Raw genomic sequence first — 19,638 nt, 5'->3', positions numbered from 1 at the left:
CTCACGTGAATTTCCTTGTGTGCAATAAGGGATGATTTATGCTTGAAGTAATGTTCACAGATTGGACATTTCAAAGATTTCTCCATGGTGTGAGTCTGCTGCTGTCTCACAAGGCTGAAATTATAACTAAAACCTTTCTCACAAAAAGGACATCCAAATGGTTTCTCTCCTGTGTGAATCCTCTGGGGTACCACCAGGTTGCAATTCTGACTGAAAGCTTTCCCACAGATAGGAAATTCATTATTTTTCTTTTTTTTCCACACAAACTTTAAATTTATACATATACCACATCAACATGTTACAAACTTGTACATTTTTACAATATATGATAAACAAATATCAAATATTTTATCTCCCATCTGTTTTCCTTCTATATTTCATGTTACTAGCCTCCCTCTATCTCATTCGCTTCCCTCCAACTTTTCTCCCTTTCTCCCTCTTATCTTCTTCCCTACTACCTCACTCTCCATCCTGTGTGAGTCTTCTGGTGTGTCACCAGGTGACTAACACTTTTCCCACAGTGAGGACATTCAAATGGTTTCTCTCCTGTGTGAGTCCTCTGGTGTTTCACCAGGCTGGAATTATCACTAAAACTTTTCCCACAGTCAAGACACTCAAAGGGTTTCTCTCCTGTGTGAGTCTTCTGGTGTTTCACCAGGTGGGAACTCTGACGATAACTTTTCCCACAGTAAGGACATTCAAAGGGTTCTCTCCTGTGTGAGTCCTCTGGTGCGTCACCAGGTTGGAACTCGAACCAAAACTTTTCCTACAATCAGGACATTCAAACGGTTTCTCTTCTGTGTGAGTCTTCTGGTGTTTCACCAGGCTGGAATTATCACTAAAACCTTTCCCACAGTCAGGACATTCAAAGGGTTTCTCTCCTGTGTGAATCTTCTGGTGTCTCACCAGACTGGAATTATCACTAAAACTTTTCCCACAGTCAAGACACTCAAAGGGTTTCTCTCCTGTGTGAGTTCTCTGGTGTTGCACCAGGCTGGAATTAACACTAAAACCTTTCCCACAGTAAGGACATTCAAAGGGTTTCTCTCCTGTGTGACTCCTCTAGCGCGTCACCAGGTTGGAACTCGAATTAAAACTTTTCCTACAATCAGGATATTCAAACGGTTTCTCTCCTGTGTGAGTCTTCTGGTGTTTCACCAGGTGGGAACTCTGACGATAACTTTTCCCACAGTAAGGACATTCAAATCATTTCTTTCTTGTGTGAGTCCTCTTGTGTTGGAACAGGCTGGAATTATAACTAAAACCTTTCCCACAGTCAGGACATTCAAAGGGTTTCTCTCCTGTGTGAATCCTCTGGTGTCTCACCAGGCTGGAATTATCACTAAAACCTTTCCCACAGTCAGGGCATTCAAAGGGTTTCTCTCCGGTGTGAGTCCTCTGGTGTTGCACCAGGTTGGAATTATTACTAAAACATTTCCCACAGTCAGGGCATTCAAAGGGTTTCTCTCCTGTGTGAGTCCTCTGGTGTTGCACCAAGTGGGAACTCTGACTAAACCTTTTCCCACAGTCAGGACATCCAAAGGCTTTCCACCCTGTGTGAATCCTCTGGTGTGTCACCAGGTGGGAACTCTGACTAAAAGTTTTCCCACAGTCAGGACATTCAAACGGTTTCTCTCCTGTGTGAGTCCTCTGGTGTTGCACCAGGTTGGAATTTTGACTAAAACCTTTCCCACAGTCAGGGCATTCAAAGGGTTTCTCTCCTGAGTGAGTCTTCTGGTGTGTCACCAGGTGGGAACTCTGACTAAAACTTTTCCCACAGTCAGGACATTCAAAGGGTTTCTCTCCTGAGTGAGTCCTCTGGTGTGTCACCAGGTGGGAACTCTGACTAAAACTTTTCCCACAGTCAGGACATTCAAAGGGTTTCTCTCCTGTGTGAGCCCTCTGGTGTGTCACCAGGCTGGAATTATTACTAAAACTTTTCCCACAGTCAGGACATTCAAAGGGTTTCTCTCCTTTGTGAGTCCTCTGGTGTTTCATGACTGAAATTGTGACTTTTACACAATTTTTTTACACAGTCTGCACATTCAAATGTTTTCTCTTTTAGGCGAGTCTTGGGTTTGACTGGAATTCTCTCTTTGAAACTTTCCTCACAAAAAGGATATTCAAATTGTGTTATTCCTGTGTGTGCATTCTTTAGTGTGTCATGACCTGAGAATTTCTAATGAAATGTTCACACAATCTGCACAGTCATATGTTTCCTTACTCATGTGTGTCTTCTGGTGTACCACCATGTTGCCATGCTCACTAAAGATGTAACACATTGGGGTTGTTTTGTGGCTTCCCTCTTGTGTAGTTGGTTCCAAGACACAAATTTCTGACCAATTTTTGCTACACTGAGATAGTGTGTATGGCTCTTCTCCTGTCTAGCTCCTCAATGTATAAACAGCTGTGATTTGCAATTTCTTGTTTTTCCACAAAAAAACTGCAATTTTTCCAAAGCTGAGTTCATCAAAAATATGGACAATGCCTTGTTTAGTGGTACTTTCATTCAAGCCATTTTCTTCCTCACAGGGAGAGGCCTGCATTACTGTCTGCTCTACATGGCTTTATTATTGACCTTTTCCTGTCAACTGACTTCCAGATATCTCCCTTTTTTGCTGATGGAGGAAAAACCATGTAACGTATCCTTGAGTTCTGCATAATCTGCTTATTCGAGATTGTAATCGTTCTTGATTTTCTCTCTCTTGTCTAACAGCTTCTGGAAGAGGAGGAAAATTGTATGGTTTTCCAAAAGAAATGGAAAATATTTTGATTTTTCCCTTGATCTTCTTCCCTTTTCAATGTTGCTTTTTATTTCAATTGTCCCGAGTGGTCTTATTGCCATCCTCTTTGTCTGTAAGATTCAAAGAAAAATAGAACTTTAATTGTTTATAAAATAATTAGAGACGATTGTAAAAACAGAATAAAAGTATATATTATAGTGAAAAGTCAAACATGCCCCAACACTAATCAGTTAAATTATTTATGTTTCAGAGAAGACTACCGAGATCCATGTTCAAATATCCATTCAAGTTCAGTTGTTTAATTGGGTTGATCAACATTCTTAGCAATGCAAAGGACTAGCAATTGCTTCCAGCTGTGAGGATTCAGCTCCACTGATCTTAGAGGCCTAGGTCTTAGAAGAACTTGGACAATTAAAGATAAATAAGGCAATGGGTCCAGATGGCAACCACCCCAGAGTTCTGTGACTGCGACCCCCCTGACTGATTTGTTCAACCAATCCTTTTTAACAGGAGACGTTCCTGATGATTGAAGAACGGCCAATGTTGTGCCTATCCACAAGAAGGGTAGTGGAGAAGAAGCTGACAACTATAGACCAGGTATCTTGACATCAGTTGTAGTTAAAATGATGGAGATTTTACTCAAAAAGAAGATAAATTAATACCTAAAAAACAATAACTTATTGGACCCAAACCAGCATGGCTTTACTGAGGGCAAATCATGTCAGACTAATCTCATTGTTTTCTTTGACTATGTCACAAAGGTGTTGGATGAAGGTGGTGCTGTGGATATTGCCTACCTGGACTTCAGCAAAGCCTTTGATTCGGTTCCACATAAATAGATACATTAGTGAAGAGTGAACTTAATCTGATAGTTCAGTAGATTTGCAGCTGGCTGAAGAGCCAGGATGGCACAGCAGGTAGAGTGCTGTACTGCAGGCCACTGAAGCTGACTAGATCTGAAGGTTAGCAGTTCAAATCTTATCACCAGCTCAAGGTTGACTCAGCCTTCCATCCTTCCGAGGTGAGTAAAACGAGGACCCGGATTGTGGGGGCAATAGCCTGGCTCTGTTAAGAAGTGCTATTGCTAACATGTTGTGAGCCGCCCTGAGTCTAAGGAGAAGGGCGGCATAAAAATTGAATAAATAAATAAATGTTTGTGAGTGACATAGCGGAAGTTTAATAGGGAAGTTTTGCCCATTTGCCGATGACTCTACAGTGTGCAATAGGGTTGATATTCCTGGAGGCATCTGTAATATGCAAATGATTTAGCTTTAGTAACTAAGTGGTCAAAGCAGGGCCGCCGATAGACTGGTATTACTGGGAGTGGCGTCAGGGGCCCGGCCAAATTGAATAATGGGGGGGGAGGCCCGGCGCCCGCCAAAAACTCTCCAACCCTGATTGCGACGAACTCTGCCTCTGCGGAGCTTCTCCTCCGACAGCATCCCGCACCTCTTCCCCCCACAAGGAAAGAAGGCAGGGAGGCCGGCAGACAGACAGGGAGCCCCGATGGCAGCCGCGGAAGGAGGAGTCACCACGGGGGTGTCTCGGCCCTCCGGAAGCCAAGCCGCGCTGCTGGGGAAGCGGAATTGGGGAAGCCGGGAGAGGGCTGAGCCCGGCTGGCTTCTCTGCCGGTCTTGTGTCCCCCTGAGGATTGCGAGGGCAAGAGAGCCGCGCCTTTCGGCCTCCGGAGGTGCTGGGCCGGGGTTTCGGGGGGCCGTGAACACCGCCCGCCGCCCGGAGCCAATGGCTTCTTTTGGGCGGGCGCCGGCTTACTTGCTTGAATTCCTGCTGCTGGCGCTGGGAGCAGGTAAGCGCGAGGGGGAGGCAAGTGGAGATCCAGGTCCCTCTTTTCATGCAGCCGCTCAGTGAGCCTTTCTTTGCAGTTGCGTTTCTCTTTCTTTCTTTCTTTCGTTCTCTCATTCTCTCTTGCTCTTTCATTCTTTTTTTCTTTCTCTTGCTTTCTTTCTCTTTCTTTCTCTCCTTCCTTCCCTCCTTCCATTTCTTTCATTCCCCCTCTCTATTTTTTTCTCTTTCATTCTCTTTCTTTCTTTTCTTTCTTCCTTCCCTCCTTCTATTTCTTTCATTCCCCCTCTCTATTTTTATTTCTCTTTCATTTTCTTTCTTTTCTCTTTCTTTCTTTCTTTCTTTCCTTCTTTCTTTCTTTCATTTCTTTTTCTCTCTCTCTCTCTTGCTTTCATTCTTTTTTCTTTCTCTTGCTTTCTTTCTTTCTCTTTCTTTCTCTCCTTCATTCCCTCCTTCCATTTCTTTCATTCCCCCTCTCTCTTTTTATTTCTCTTTCATTCTTTCTTTCTTTCTCTTTCTTGCTTTCTTTCTTGCTATTTTTCTTTCTCTCTTTTACCTTCCCTTCCTCTATTTCTTCTTTTCTTTCTCTTTCCTACCTTCTTCCCTCCCTCCCTTCCTTCAGTCCTTCCTCTCTTACTCTCCCCTTTCATAAGTTTCCTTGCTTCCTTCCTCTGTTCCTGTCCCTTCCCCCTTTCTTTCTTTCTTTCCTTTCTTCTTCCTTCCTTCCCTCCCTCCAGTTCTTGCTTTCCTTCTCCCTCACTCCCTTCTTTCACTCCTTCCTCTCTTACACTCCCCTTTCACACCTTTCCTTGCTTCCTTTGCACCCTTCCTCTGTTCCTGTCCCTTCCCTCTTTCCTTCCTTCCTTCCCACCCACCCTCCGTCCATTCATTCACCCATTCCTCTCTTGATCGCCCCTTTTACCATTCCTTCCTTCCTTCTTCCTTCCTTCCTAGCTCACCCTCGCCTTTCTTCCCTTCCTTCCAAATGGGAGTGCCCCCTCAAGACACCTGCCCGACTGCTGGTACCCTGCTTTTTCTCTCCCCTCGTCCTTTCCAGCTCCTCGCCAGTGGCTGCCAGGTGTGGGATCCCCCTCCCCTCTCCCCTCGCTAGAAAGCACATGGTTTTGTCAACAAGGCCTCTTCCAAGAAGGGAGAAGTGCCAAGGAGCCGTAAATAAGCCATGCTCTGCCTGACCAATGCCAGGAGGCTCTTTCTTTCCCTCACCGCTCCCGCTTCTTTCTTTCTCCTGGATGAGTCCACACAATCGGCTTAACCCAGTTCCTGAAATAGTCTATGGCAGTGCTTCCCAACCTTGACAACTTGAAGATATCTGGACTTCAACTCCCAGAATTCCCCAGCCAGCATTCGCTGGCTGGGGAATTCTGGGAGTTGAAGTCCAGATATCTTCAAGCTGCCAAGGTTGGGAAACACTGGCCTATGGGATCGCCTCGCTTGGCGTGAAGCAAGAAATGATCCCCAGGGGATGGAGTGGCTCGGTGACTTAAAATAGTTTTAAAATGGCGGGGGGGGGCCAGACACTTAGGCTGTATGGGGCCCCAAAATTCCTGATGGTGGCCCTGGGTCAAAGCAATGGAAACTGCAGTATAATGTTTCCAAATGTAAAATAATGCACTCGGGGAAAAGGAATCCTCAATCTGAGTATTGTATTGGCAGTTCTGTGCTAGCAAAAAGTTCAGAAGAGAAGAATTTAGGGGTAGTGATTTCTGACAATCTCAAAATGGGTGAACAGTGCAGTCATGTGGTAGGGAAAGCAAGTAGAATGCTTGGCTGCATAGCTAGAGATATAATAAGCAGGAAGAGGGAGATTGTGATCCCCCTTTATAGAGCGCTGGTGAGACTGCATTTGGAATACTGTGTTCAGTTTTGGAACCTCATCTACAAAAAGATATTGACAAAACTGAAAAGGTCCAAAGATGGACTATAAAAATGGTGGAAGGTCTTAAGCATAAAAACCTATCAGGAAAGACTTGAACTGAATCTGTATAGGAAGGGGGCACAATCTGAGGTTAGTTGGGGGAAAGATCGGAAGCAACATGAGAAAATATTTTATGAAAGAGTAGTAGATGCTTGGAAATAACTTCAAGCAGACGTGGTTGGTAAATTGACAGTAACTGAATTTAAACATGCCTGGGATAAACATATATCCATCCTAAGATAAAATACAGGAAATAGTATAAGAGCAGACTAGATGGACCATGAGGTCTTTTTCTGCCGTCAGTCTTCTAGGTTTCTATGTTGCTGTGATTATCATCAAATGTATTTTGAATTGCTGGGGATTTATAATTGGAGATATCATGCTTCCCCGAAGATAAGACAGGCGCCCGTCTCATGGTGTGATGCAATTTTTAATTTGTTTTAGACATAAGCAATTGGAATATAACATTTAAAAGCTGGGAACAAAATTTGTGTTACATAGTGTTATCATTCACTCCATAAAACAAACTAAAAAACACCCGTTGGTCAGGGGAAAGGTCTAATGACCCCAGGCCTGACGAAAAAGATGAGTCTTTAAACTTTTTCGGAGGCAAGCAGGATGGGGGCAGTGCGAACCTCCTTCCTCCTATTTTTGTCGTCTGAGTCTACCACCTCTAATATTCAACTTTCTTCCTAATTAATTAATTATTATTATTATTATTATTATTATTATTATTATTATTATTTATTAGATTTGTATGCCGCCCCTCTCCGAAGACTTGGGATGGCTCACAACAGTAATACAAAAACAATATAACAGTGAGACAAATCTAATATTAAAATAAAACATATCTAAAACCCCAACAATTTAAAACCATATAACACATACATACCAAACATAAAATATAAAAGCCTGGGGGAGGATGTCTCAATTCCCCCATGCCTGGCGATAAAGGTGGGTCTTGAGTAATTTGCGAAAGACAAGGAGGTTGGGGGCTGTTCTAATCTCTGGGGGGAGTTGATTCCAGAGGGCTGGGGCCGCCAGAGAAAAGGCTCTTCCCCTGGGGCCTGCCAAACGACATTGTTTGGTCGACGGGACCCGAAGAAGGCCAACTCTGTGGGACCTTATCGGCCACTGGGATTTGTGCGGTAAAAGGCGGTTCCGGATGTATTCTGGTCCAAAGCCATGTAGGGCTTTAAAAGTCATTACCAACACTTTGAATTGTGACCAGAAACCGATCGGCAGCCAGTGCTAAAATGTAACTTCCAAAAATAGTCATTATCTCCTATGCTTCTTCATTTTAGGCCCTATGTCTCCCTCTCCTCAATAGGTATCTTTACTCATCATTTTTTTAGTTCTATCATTTCTAGATGCCCTAAATTTTTAATTTCTTCTCCCCTTTCATCTCTCCCTTCAACATTCTACATTTTTAAAATATTAACTCATTCTCTGTATTTAAATAAATAAAATTCTTGTCATTACTATTCCATCTATTGGTTAATAACATTTTAAATTGCCCATAACAAAAAGTCCAACTTTAAGAATATTGATTATAAAGATCTTATATTATTCCAAAAATATCAATAATCATCTGAATTCTTTCAATATTAAACCAGGTTCATGGGTTATACAAATCTTATATAAAACAAATGTCATAAAAGGGGTAATAATTGTCCAAATTATATATCCTTCCAACAATTGACCTACTATAGTCTAATATATTTCCCTTTTTTCTTTATTCTTTTTTTCTATTCTTTTTTAATAAAATAATTCTAAAAAAATTATGACATTCCACCGTCAATCGCTCATTCTTTTAATCTTTCAAATATTTCCCTTCCAATCCCACTGTCATGATCTTCACTTTTTCTTTCTTTTATTTTACTGCCAATAACTTCCCCAACTCATTTTCTTCCTTTTGAATGTATTATTTGTGTAGAAATTGTAGGTATATTCTCAATCCCTTCTAGTCTCTTCTCACTATTATCCCCTCATTTTTAATTGCATCTTCTGATACCAATATGCTCCTGTTGCTTTTTTCTTGTCACTCTCAATCCCAGTGTAATCATTATAAATACCAATATAACTGTCAAGCTGTCTTTTATTTTCAAGTTACTTTTCATTATATTCCAGCTTTTCTCCTGTGTTTTTTTCCACCTCTAAAGTCCAGAAGACAATTTTTAAAATCTTCATGACTGTATTTTAACATCCCAGCGAATTCTTCATAAACACACACCTCCATTTTGACAAATTCAGACTTTCCTTGTGGACTTTGGACTTGACTTTCTATAGATTTGAACACTGGTCTCTATTCAACAACATGAAATTAAAGAGAGAGAAAAAGTAGGTTGTACACTTAGCCAAGAAAAACCAAATAGGAAGTAGAGAATAGATACAACGTGGCTCAATAGCAGTAACTGTGAAGTTACTTGAAGTTCTATCATAGTGAACAATCCCCTAAAAAGAGCAAACAGTATTAGTATCAATTTATGATGCTTTAGAAATATCACATTTAGGATTACTGCAACTTGTTTTGATTACCACAATATTTTTAAAAAGTGTAGTAGAGTCTCTATAAAGAGAACAGAGAAGAGAAGAAGGGATGATTAGGGGGCTGGAGGTTAAAAGATATAAAGAAGAGTTGCAGGAATTGGGTTTGTCTAGTCCAGTGAAAGGAAGGGCTAGGTATGACATGAGAGCCATCTTCCAACACTTGAGGGGTCAAGAAGAAGGAGGTAAACTTATTTTGCAATGCACCAGAAAGCAAGACAAGAAGCAGCAGATGGAAAATAACCCAGGAGAGAACCAGCCTACAACTACGGAGAATTTTCCTGACACTGAGAACAATTAACCAATTGTCTGAAATTGTATTGAGTCTCCTGCTTGCCCAGGGGTCGGAATAGAAGATCCGCAAGGTCCCTCCCAACTCTCTCACAACCCCCAGTGATGGAGCACCCACAACGCCTGGAGGGAAGCCATTCCCAGAGAATCAACCTTAACTTGAAACTTTTTCAATCTTCCCACCACAGAAAATTGCAGCCACCAGTTTCACAGCGTGCAGCACCACTGGGATTAAATTTGGGCAGGGGAAGAACCTGCAGCACCAGCAGTTGACGCGCTTCAGCCCGGTTGCTTCTCTGCTTCCAGGCCTTGGAGGGAACCAAACAGCCCGACCTGCTCCCGGACTCTCCCCCCATCTGCCCTCAACTCACCTCCCAGCTGATGCTTCGATCCTCGCAAGAGCACAAAAGCCGCTCTACACCCCACCTCCCTCCCGAGTCTTCTGGAAGAGGAAGTCCTGTTTATCTCCTCTGATCTTTTCTAGCAATTCTGTACTCGATGGTTTTAACTCGTCTATCAGGCATGCTTCATGCACATATGTAGCCTATCTGACTGCCATCTCCTGATAGCAGCGGAAAAACACTTTTGTCCCGTCTCTAAGGCGTTTGCAAGATGTTTTCACTGTATAAATGGTCTCAAATCTTTTTCACTTTTAATTTAATTTAATTCAATTAATTAATTTATTTGTTGGATTTGTATCCCGCCCCTCTCCGTGGACTTGGGGCAGCTAACAACAGTGATAAAAACAGCATGTAACAATCCAATACTAAAACAACTAAAAACCCTTTTTTATAAACGCAAACATACGTACAAACATACCATGCAAAATTGTAGAGGCCTAGGGGGAAAGAATATCTCAGTTCCCCCATTCCTGATGGCAGAGATGGGTTTTAAGGAGCTTACGAAAGGCTAGGAGGGTGGGGGCAATTCTAATCTTTGGGGGGAGTTGGTTCCAGAGGGTCGGGGCCGCCACAGAGAAGGCTCTTCCCCTGGGTCCCGTCAAATGACATTGTTTAGTTGACGGGACCTGGAGAAGGCCAACTTCTTTGCAAGTGAGCCTAGTGAAATAGTCAAATTCGATGCTTTTGGAGCAGTTTACATTGAGTTTCAATCTATTGTGTGCTTGTGTGTTGTTGCGTTTGAAGCTGAGGTATTAATTGACAGGTAGAACAGTGTGGCATATGATTTTATGAACTATATTAAGATCTGATCGAAGGCGACGAACCTCTAAAATTTTTGAGCCCAAAATTTCAAGTTTGTTGGAATAAGGTATTCAGTTCTGAGAAGAGGAGTAGAGTATTCTTCTTGCGAAATATTTCTGGACACTCTCAATTGTAAATGTTCATGAAGGTTTAAAGAATGACCCAATCGTCTTTGTTCAGGGTGACTCTCAGTGGAAATCAAAACTCTCTATATCCCAAAACTTCAAGTCTGATTTCCCACAGCTCCTAAGTATTTATCACATGATACCACCATTAGACCAACCACTCTAAGGGAGACATCTTCATTCCTATGGTCTGCATCCAAGAGCCACCAGCATACCTGAAGGAATAAATGTTACATCTGCTAAATGCTAAAATCCATATTCCTCTGTAAATTGACCTGTAAAGAAGTCTCCAGAGACTTCAGTATGAACAGTATGCAGCAGGGTTTACAAACTGGAGCCTACAAAAGAGGGAGTGATAGCCTATATGTAGTAGAAGATATATTTCCAAAAGGATTTGTAAAAATCAAAAACAAAAAGAGAATAGCCCATCAAACTGTGTAGCGGACAACCAGACAAACAACAACAACAACAAGACCTTGGAGATCTTCTAGTCCAATCTCTCTGCTTAGGCAGGAAACCCTACACTACTTCAGACAAATGGTTATCCAACATCTGTTTAAAAATGTCCAGTGCTGGAACGTTCACAGCTTCAGGAAGCAATATGTTCCACTGATTAATTGTTCTGTCAGGAAATTTCTTAGTTCTAAGTTACTTCTCTCCTTGTTTAGTTTGTACCCATCGCTTCTTGTTCCACCCTCAGGTGCTTTGGAGAATAGATTGACTCCCTTTTCTTTGTGGCATCCCCTGAGATATTGGAACACTGCTATCATGTCTCCCCTGTTCCTTCTTTTCATTAAACTAGACATACCCAGTTCCTGCAACCGTTCTTCATATGTTTTAGTCTCCAGTCCCCTAATCATTTTTGTTGCTCTTCTCTGAACTTTTTCTAGTCTCAACATCCTTTTTGCATCATGATGACCAAAACTAAATGCCGTATTCCAAGTGTGGACTTACCAAGGCATTATAAAGTGGTATTAACACTTCACGTGATCTTGATTCTATCCCTCTGTTAATGCAGGCTAGAACAGTGTTGGCTTTTTTGGCAGCTGCTGCACACAGCTGGCTCATATTTAAATGGTTGGCCACTAGGGCTCCAAGATCCCTCACAGTTACTATTGTTGAGCAATGTATGACATATACTGTACTTGTGAAAAAAAATTCTTGCCTAAATGTGGAACCTTACTTTTTTCACCATTGTATTTCATTTTATTTGATAGCACCCAATGTTCAAATTTGTCAAGATCCTTCTGTATTTTGTACCTATCTTATGGATTCCTGCCAGTTTGGTGTCATCTGCAAATTTGTCCCCTCGTCCAAGTCATTGATGAAGATGTTGAAGAGTACTGGGGCTAAAACAGACCCTTGGGGTATTCCAGTGCATACATCCCTCCATGCAGGTAAAAGTTTAAATTTTTTTAGAAATGCCAAAAAACCAGGAAGAAGGTTAGCCTATAACTTGAAAAAGAAGAATTTGATAAGTAAATTAGAAGATGAGAAAGGATGTATACATTTTCAAAACAAGATTAAAAAATAATTGAAGAATTTAATTAAAAATTATATGATAAAGAAAACTTTCAGAGTAAAAGATAATTTGGGAACAGCTAAATTAACAAAAGTGCATGAGAATATTTAAAATATGTTTAATGAAAAAATAACAACGATGGAGTTGATGGAGGTGGTAAAAACACACAAAAAATAACAAGACCCCTGAACCAGATAGATTACCAGCAGAGATTTAAAAACTCTTACAAGACATATTAAACCTGTCCATGTTATGCGAGTGAGGCCATTTTCCACTTTCCTTTTCTCTCCACCTATAAATTTAATCCTGAGAAATGTGAGAGTAAACTAAATCAGGCCAAAATTCCAACAATCAATTTCTCACCTACACTTTCAAAGAGAGATCACAAATGAAATTCAAGACTTCTAAAATGTTGCCTCATGTCAATTTCCTTGTGTTCAATAAGGGATGATTTATGCTTGAAGTATTTCTGCCGGCGTGTCCCAACCACAGCAGAAGTAATGTCCACAGATTGGACATTTCAAGGATTTCTCCATGGTGTGAGTCTGCTGGTGTCTCACAAGGCTGGAATTATAACTAAAACCTTTCCCACAAAAAGGACATTTAAATGGTTTCTCTCTTGTGTGAATCCTCTGGGGTACCACCAGGTTGCAATTCTGACTAAAAGCTTTCCCACAGATAGGAAATTCAATATTTTTCTCCCCCCCCCCACAAACTTTAAATTTATACATATACCACATCAACATGTTACAAACATGTACATTTTTCCAATATATGATAGATATCCTAAATTTGCACTGTTACTTTTATCTCCCATCTGTTTTATTATTATTATTTATTGGATTTGTATGCCGGCCCTCTCCTTCTATATTTCATGTTACTATCCTCCCTCTATCTCATTCGCTTCCCTCCAACTTTTCTCCCTCTCTCCCTCTTACCTTCTTCCCTACTACCTCACTCTCCTTCCTGTGTGTCTTCTGGTGTCTCACCCGGCTGGAATTAACACTAAAACGTTTCCCACAGTGAGGACATTCAAAGGGTTTCTCTCCTGTGTGAACCATTTGGTGTCTCACCAGACTGTAATTATCACCAAAACGTTTTCCACAGTCAAGACACTCAAAGGGTTTGTCTCCTGTGTGAGTCCTCTGGTGTCTCATCAGAATGGAATCATCAGTAAACCTTTTCCCACAGTCAGGACATTCAAAGGGTTTCTCTCCTGTGTGGGCCCTCTGGTGTCTCACCAGACTGGAATTACTACTAAACCTTTTCCCACAGTCAGGACATTCAAATGGTTTCTCTCCTGTGTGGGTCCTCTGGTGTCTCATCAGACTGGAATCATCACTAAAACTTTTCCCACAGTCAGGACATTCAAACGGTTTCTCTCCTGTGTGAGTCCTCTTGTGTGTCACCAGGTGGGAACTCTGACTAAAACTTTTCCCACAGTCAGGACATTCAAAGGGTTTCTCTCCTGTGTGAGTCCTCTGGTGTCTCACCAGGTGGGAACTCGAATGAAAACTTTTCCCACAGTCAGGACATTCAAAGGGTTTCTCCCCTGTGTGAGTCCTCTGGTGTTTCACCAGACTGGAATTATCACTAAAACCTTTCCCACAGTCGAGACATTCAAAGGGTTTCTCTCTTGTGTGAGTCCTCTGGTGTCTCACTAGATTGGAATTATCACTAAAACTTTTCCCACAGTCAGAACATTCAAAGGGTTTCGCTCCTGTGTGAGTCCTCTGGTGTGTCACCAGGTAGGAACGCTGATTAAAATTTTTCCAACAGTAAGGGCATTCAAAGGGTTTCTCTCCTGTGTGAGTCCTCTGGTGTGTCACCAGGTTGGAACTCCGACTAAAACTTTTCCCACAGTCAGGACATTCAAAGGGTTTCTCTCCTGTGTGAGTCTTCCAGTGTGTCACAAGGTGGGAACTCGAACGAAAACTTTTCCCACAGTCAGGACATTCAAAGGGTTTCTCTCCTGTGTGAGTCCTGTGGTGTTGCACCAGGCTGGAACTATCACTAAAACTTTTCCCACAGTCAGGACATTCAAAGGGTTTCTCTCCTGTGTGAGTCCTCTGGTGTGTCATGACTGAAATTGTGACTGAATTTTTTTACACAGTCTACACATTCAAATTTTCTCTCTTTTAGGCGAGTCTTGGGTTTGACTGGAATTCTCTGTTTGAAACTTTCCTCACAAAAAGGATATTCAAATTGTGTTATTCCTGTGTGTGCATCCTTTAGTGTGTCATGACCTGAGAATTTCTAATGAAATGTTCACACAATCTGCACAGTCATATGTTTCCTTACTCATGTGTGTCTTCTGGTGTACCACCATGTTGCCATGCTCACTAAAGATGTAACACATTGGGGTTCTTTTGTGGCTTCTTTCTTGTGTAGTTGGTTCCAAGAATCACAAGGGAACTGTTCTGACCAATTTTTGCTACACTGAGATAGTGTGCATGGCTCTTCTCCTGTCTAGCTCCTCAATGTATATACAGCTGTGATTTGCAACCTCTTCTTTTTCCACAAAAAAGCTGCAATTTTTCCAAAGCTGAGTTTATCAAAAATATGGACAATGCCTTGTTTAGTTGTACTTTCATTCAAGCCATTTTCTTCCTCACAGGGAGAGGCCTGCATTACTGTCTGCTCTACATGGCTTTATTATTGACCTTTTCCTCTCAGTTGACTTCCAGATATCTCCCTTTTTTGCTGATGGAGGAAAAAACATGTAACATATCCTTGAGTTCTGCATAATCTGCTTATTCGAGCTGCAAATCTTTCTTGATTTTCTCTCTCTTGTCTAACAGCTTCTGCAAGAGGAGGAGAATTGTATGGTTTTCCAAAAGAAATGGAAAATATTTTGATTTTTCGCTTGATTTTCTTCCCTTTTCAATGTTGCTTTTTATTTCAATTGTCCCGAGTGGTCTTATCGCCATCCCCTTTGTCTGTAAGATTCAAAGAAAAATTGAACTTTAATTGTTTATAAAATAATTAGAGATGATGGTAAAAAAGAATAAAAGTATATATTATAGTGAAAAGTCAAACATGCCCCAATACTAATCACTTAAATTATTTATGATCCATAGAAGACTACCGAGATCCATGTTCAAATATCCATTTAAATTCAGTTGTTTAATTGGGTCAATCAACATTCTTAGCAATGCAAAGGACTAGCAATTGCTTCCAGGTGTGGGGATTCAGCTCCACTGATCTTAGAGGCCAAGTATTAGGAGAACTTGGACAATTAAAGATAAATAAGGCAATGGGTCCAGATGGCATCCACCCCAGAGTTCCTAAAGAACTCAGATCTGTGACTGCAACCCCCCTGACTGATTTGTTTAACCAATCCCTTTTAACAGGAGACGTTCCTGATGATTGAAGAATGGCCAATGTTGTGCCTATCCACAAGAAGGGTAAATCATGTCAGACTAATCTCATTGGTTCCTTTGTGTCACAAAGGTGTTGGATGAAGGTGGCGCTGTGGATATTGCCTACCTGGACTTCAGCAAAGCCTTTGATACGGTTCCACATAAATAGATACATTAGTGAAGAGTGAACCTAATCTCTGATAGTTCAGTAGATTTGCAGCTGGCTGAAGCTGCAAATGTTTATGAGTGACATAGGGGAAGGTTTGGTAGGGAAGTTTTGCCCATTTGCCGATGACTCTACAGTGTGCAATAGGGTTGATATTCCTGTAATATGGCAAATGATTTAGCTTTACTAAATAAGTGGTCAAAGCAATGGAAACTGCAGTTTAATGTTTCCAAATTAAAATAATGCACTTGGGGAAAAGGAATCCTCAATCTGAGTATTGTATTGGCAGTTCTGTGCTAGAAAAAAGTTCAGAAGAGAAGGATTTAGGGGTAGTGATTTCTGACAGTCTCAAAATGGTTGAACAGTGCGGTCATGTGGTAGGGAAAGCAATTAGAATGCTTGGCTGCATAACTAGAGATATAACAAGCAGGAAGAGGGAGATTGTGATCCCACTTTATGTTGTACCTACTCTTGATCACTTGCAAGATGATGAAGATATTAAGGATTCAGATTCAGATAGTGTTTATGAAGTAATGCGGAGCCCGGGGTTACAGGTAGTAGAACAGGTGGGAGGCTAGCCACAGGATGGGGCTATGAGTTCAGGATCTAGTGAGGGAGAATCAGACGCGCGCTGGGTTAATCCTAAATTGAGAAGGATTCAGAAACGTACAGAGCAAAGGTCTGGAAGAAGATATTAAGGAGAGGAATGGGTTAAATATTGTAGTGAGTTATTTGGCACGTCAGGGGGCTAGTGAAGAAGAAAGGTGGAGTTTCAACGTTGCGGAAAAGAAATATGGAGGTGTTTTTCACCACGCTAAAATAAGTCAAGTATTTTGTATTGTATTTAGTCAGTGCTGCTGTCTTTTTTAAAGCTATGTAGATAGGAAATAAATCTTGTCTCAGTGAAGCAGGAAAAAGAATGAGAGAAATGCCGCTAAGAGAGACATAACGGGCCGAGTGATGTCTGGAATGTTTGAAAATACAGGAGAGCAGAGAAATAAACGGAGTTGCTTTATTCATGAAATGATGCATTTAATGAGAGTTATTTGTCATTACTAAACTTCTACCAGAAACCAGAACACTTTATAGAGTGCTGGTGAGATCGCATTTGGAATACTGTGTTCAGTTTTGGAACCTCATCTGCAAAAAGATACTGACAAAACTGAACAGGTCCAAAGACGGGCTATAAAAATGGTGGAGGGTCTTAAGCATAAAACCTATCAGGAAAGACTTAATGAATTCAATCTGTATAGAGACGGGGCACAATCTGAAATTAGTTGGGGGAAAGATCAGAAGCAACATGAGAAAATATTTTATGAAAAAGTAGTAGATGCTTGGAAATAACTTCAAGCAGATGTGGTTGGTAAATCCACAGCAACTGAATTTAAACATGCCTGGGATAAACATCCATCCATCCTGTTCTGTCTGGGTGCCCCCAGACTTCAACACCAACTGGAAAAAACAGCCAGACACGCTGGTAAAAGCAAAGGCACTTTATAGTTTGAAAAATAAACACAGAGAAAAACCTGTTCTTCCCAACAGGCAGGCTATGAGGCTTCACAGCAGAGTCCTGACGGCCAGACAATACAGCAGACTTCTTGCTGGCACACACACCACTGTAGAGAATAAGACCCACGCCTTTCCCCCCAAGGTTTCAGGCTTCAAGGCCACAAGCCAGAATCAGAGACGCCAAAGATCACAGCCAGGTCCCAGGACTCCCAAAGATAATACTCCACAATACAGGAAGGGTGGGTCTGCCTTTTCAGCCTTTCTGGGGAGAACCACACCCAAACCCAGCTGTTGCCTATTTAGGGCTGGAAATACCTGGCTAATTGTCCCCTTCGTTGTGCTGCTCTTCTCGGCCTGAGATCGATTATGGCTTGTGCATTTTCATCTAAGGACTCCAGGCTGCTTGCTGGGGAGAGCTCCACCCCGGGGGACTCTGGCTGTTCTCCCTCTCCCTCGGCCTGATATTCCTCCTCCCCATCTGCCTGGGCCTCCTCCTCCTCCTCCTCTTGTTCCTCATCCTCCCCCTCTGAGCATGGAGCCGGCAGAGGTTCAGCCGTTCCCTGAGGAGCCTCAGACGGAATCACAACACATCCTAAGATAAAATACAGGAAATAATATAAGAGCAGACTAGATGGACCAGGAGGTCTTTTTCTGCCATCAATCTTCTAGGTTTCTATGTTGCTGTGATTATCATCAAATGTATTTTGAACTGCTGGGGATATATAATTGGAGATATCGTGCTTCCCCGAAGATAAGACAGGCGCCCGTCTCGTGGTGTGATGCAATTTGGGGGTTCCAGGGCAGGCGGGGTGGACAGAGGGCTCAAGGGTGGAGCTGGGTGTGAGACGGTCGTTTTACCTGCACTGGACTTTAGCAGCTCTGTGTGTCTCTCAGCTGGTCCCTTTACAGGGAAAAAACCTTATATGATACATAAACTCTTCTCAATGTGAGAGGTTGTTAATGGCTTCCCCTCGCAACCAGTTTTTCTGTATTTTCAAGCTTTTTTCCTCTAAAGAGACCAGCCGACAGCCACACAGAGCTGGCAAACTCCAGTACCAGTATGATGCCCGTCTCGCGATGGGACACAATTTAGAGGTGGCAGGTTCGGCAGGGCAGAGCAGAACAGGGTGGGGGCAGGTCACCCATCCTACATGGGACATGGAGTTCTGTCGCATTCCTGATGTTGTATCCACTGACCCCCGTCCGGCGGTAGGAGAAAGAAACTCTTGAGCGCTGCCTGAGGAAGAGCTGACAGCCAAACTCCCAGCAGAGCTCAGTGGCAGAAGCAGCCGGCTATGCACTTCCTGGTTCACCTCTCTGGCGCGTGTCCCCCCCTCTCTCTGTAGTGAGGAGGGGGGAAGAGGGCACGAGAAAAAAGCACCAGCAGGAACCTTTTGACTAAATGCAATAAATCTTTTCCCTTTCGCTCCAAGAGTCTCATGAACACTCATTTCTGGCCGGATTTTGAAGGGAGAAAGATCTCCTGTGTGTGGGAAGCATGTTTGGAAAAGACAAGGAAGTGCAGCTCAGCACAGCTAAAAGTTTGGCTGTCAGCTCGGAGTATTTCCCCTCCCACTTTGCTCAGGAGCCAGAGGCGGAGGAGGATCTGTGTCCTTCAGGGGATCCCAATGCACCCCCCTCGCCTGCACCCCCCCCCCCCTGGTCTGAAGGGAGGCAGGTGGAGGGTGAAGAGTCCGAAGCCAGGGAGTGAACAGGAGGCCACCCTCACTTGCTGGACTGGCTCACATGGTGATTGTGCCCATACTGCATAAATCCCAGTGACTCTGAGTGGTTTCCAACATTAAAAACTGCAACACAAAACGATGCCTCAGCAATGCTAGCAAGAACACACACTCAGGTCAACTACTTGATCGGTTCCATCTCTATTCAAGGTCTCCAGACAAGCTGACAAAATCATGTCTTAAGGGCCTTTTGGAAAAGCAACAAGGGGAGGGGGATTTGTATTCCTAGGGCGATGAGGTTACATAAAGAAGGGTCCATCACTGAGAAGGCCCCTTTTTGGGGGAGGCATAGAAACATAATAGATTGATGGCAGAAAAAGACCTCATGGTCCATCTAGTCTGCCCTTATAATATTTTCTGTATTTTATCTTATGATGGATTCTAACGAATGGGAAATATCCATACCAGGATATACACTGTATAGGAAGGATAGAATAGAGAGAAGGGGAGGTGGAGTAGCCATTTATATTAAAGAAAGTCTAAAAACAACAATAATTCAAAATACGTGTCAAGATCTAGAGACTCTCTGGATTTGCATGCAAAATAAAGAAGGTTCTGTCATTAGAATTGGGGTGATCTATAGGCCTCCAGGGCAATCCGAGGAATATGACAACAAGATGGTGGATGAAATTACCCAAATGGCAGTAAAGGGAGATATTGTGGCAACGGGGGATTTCAACATGCCTGAT

The 19,638-nt window shown here is 42.4% G+C and overlaps 1 pseudogene; it reads right to left on the bottom strand.

Moving 5' to 3' along the window:
• Positions 1 to 243: 243 nt before the first annotated feature.
• The window catches only part of LOC139159247 (zinc finger protein 850-like), a 123,841-nt pseudogene continuing 104,446 nt past the window's right edge, over positions 244 to 19,638 (bottom strand).

This window comes from Erythrolamprus reginae, chromosome 2, assembly GCF_031021105.1.
Source record: "Erythrolamprus reginae isolate rEryReg1 chromosome 2, rEryReg1.hap1, whole genome shotgun sequence".
Classification (NCBI taxonomy): Eukaryota; Metazoa; Chordata; class Lepidosauria; order Squamata; family Dipsadidae; genus Erythrolamprus; species Erythrolamprus reginae.
The sequence above is the reverse complement of the archived record's forward strand: the minus strand, read 5'-3'. Positions and strand labels throughout refer to the sequence as shown.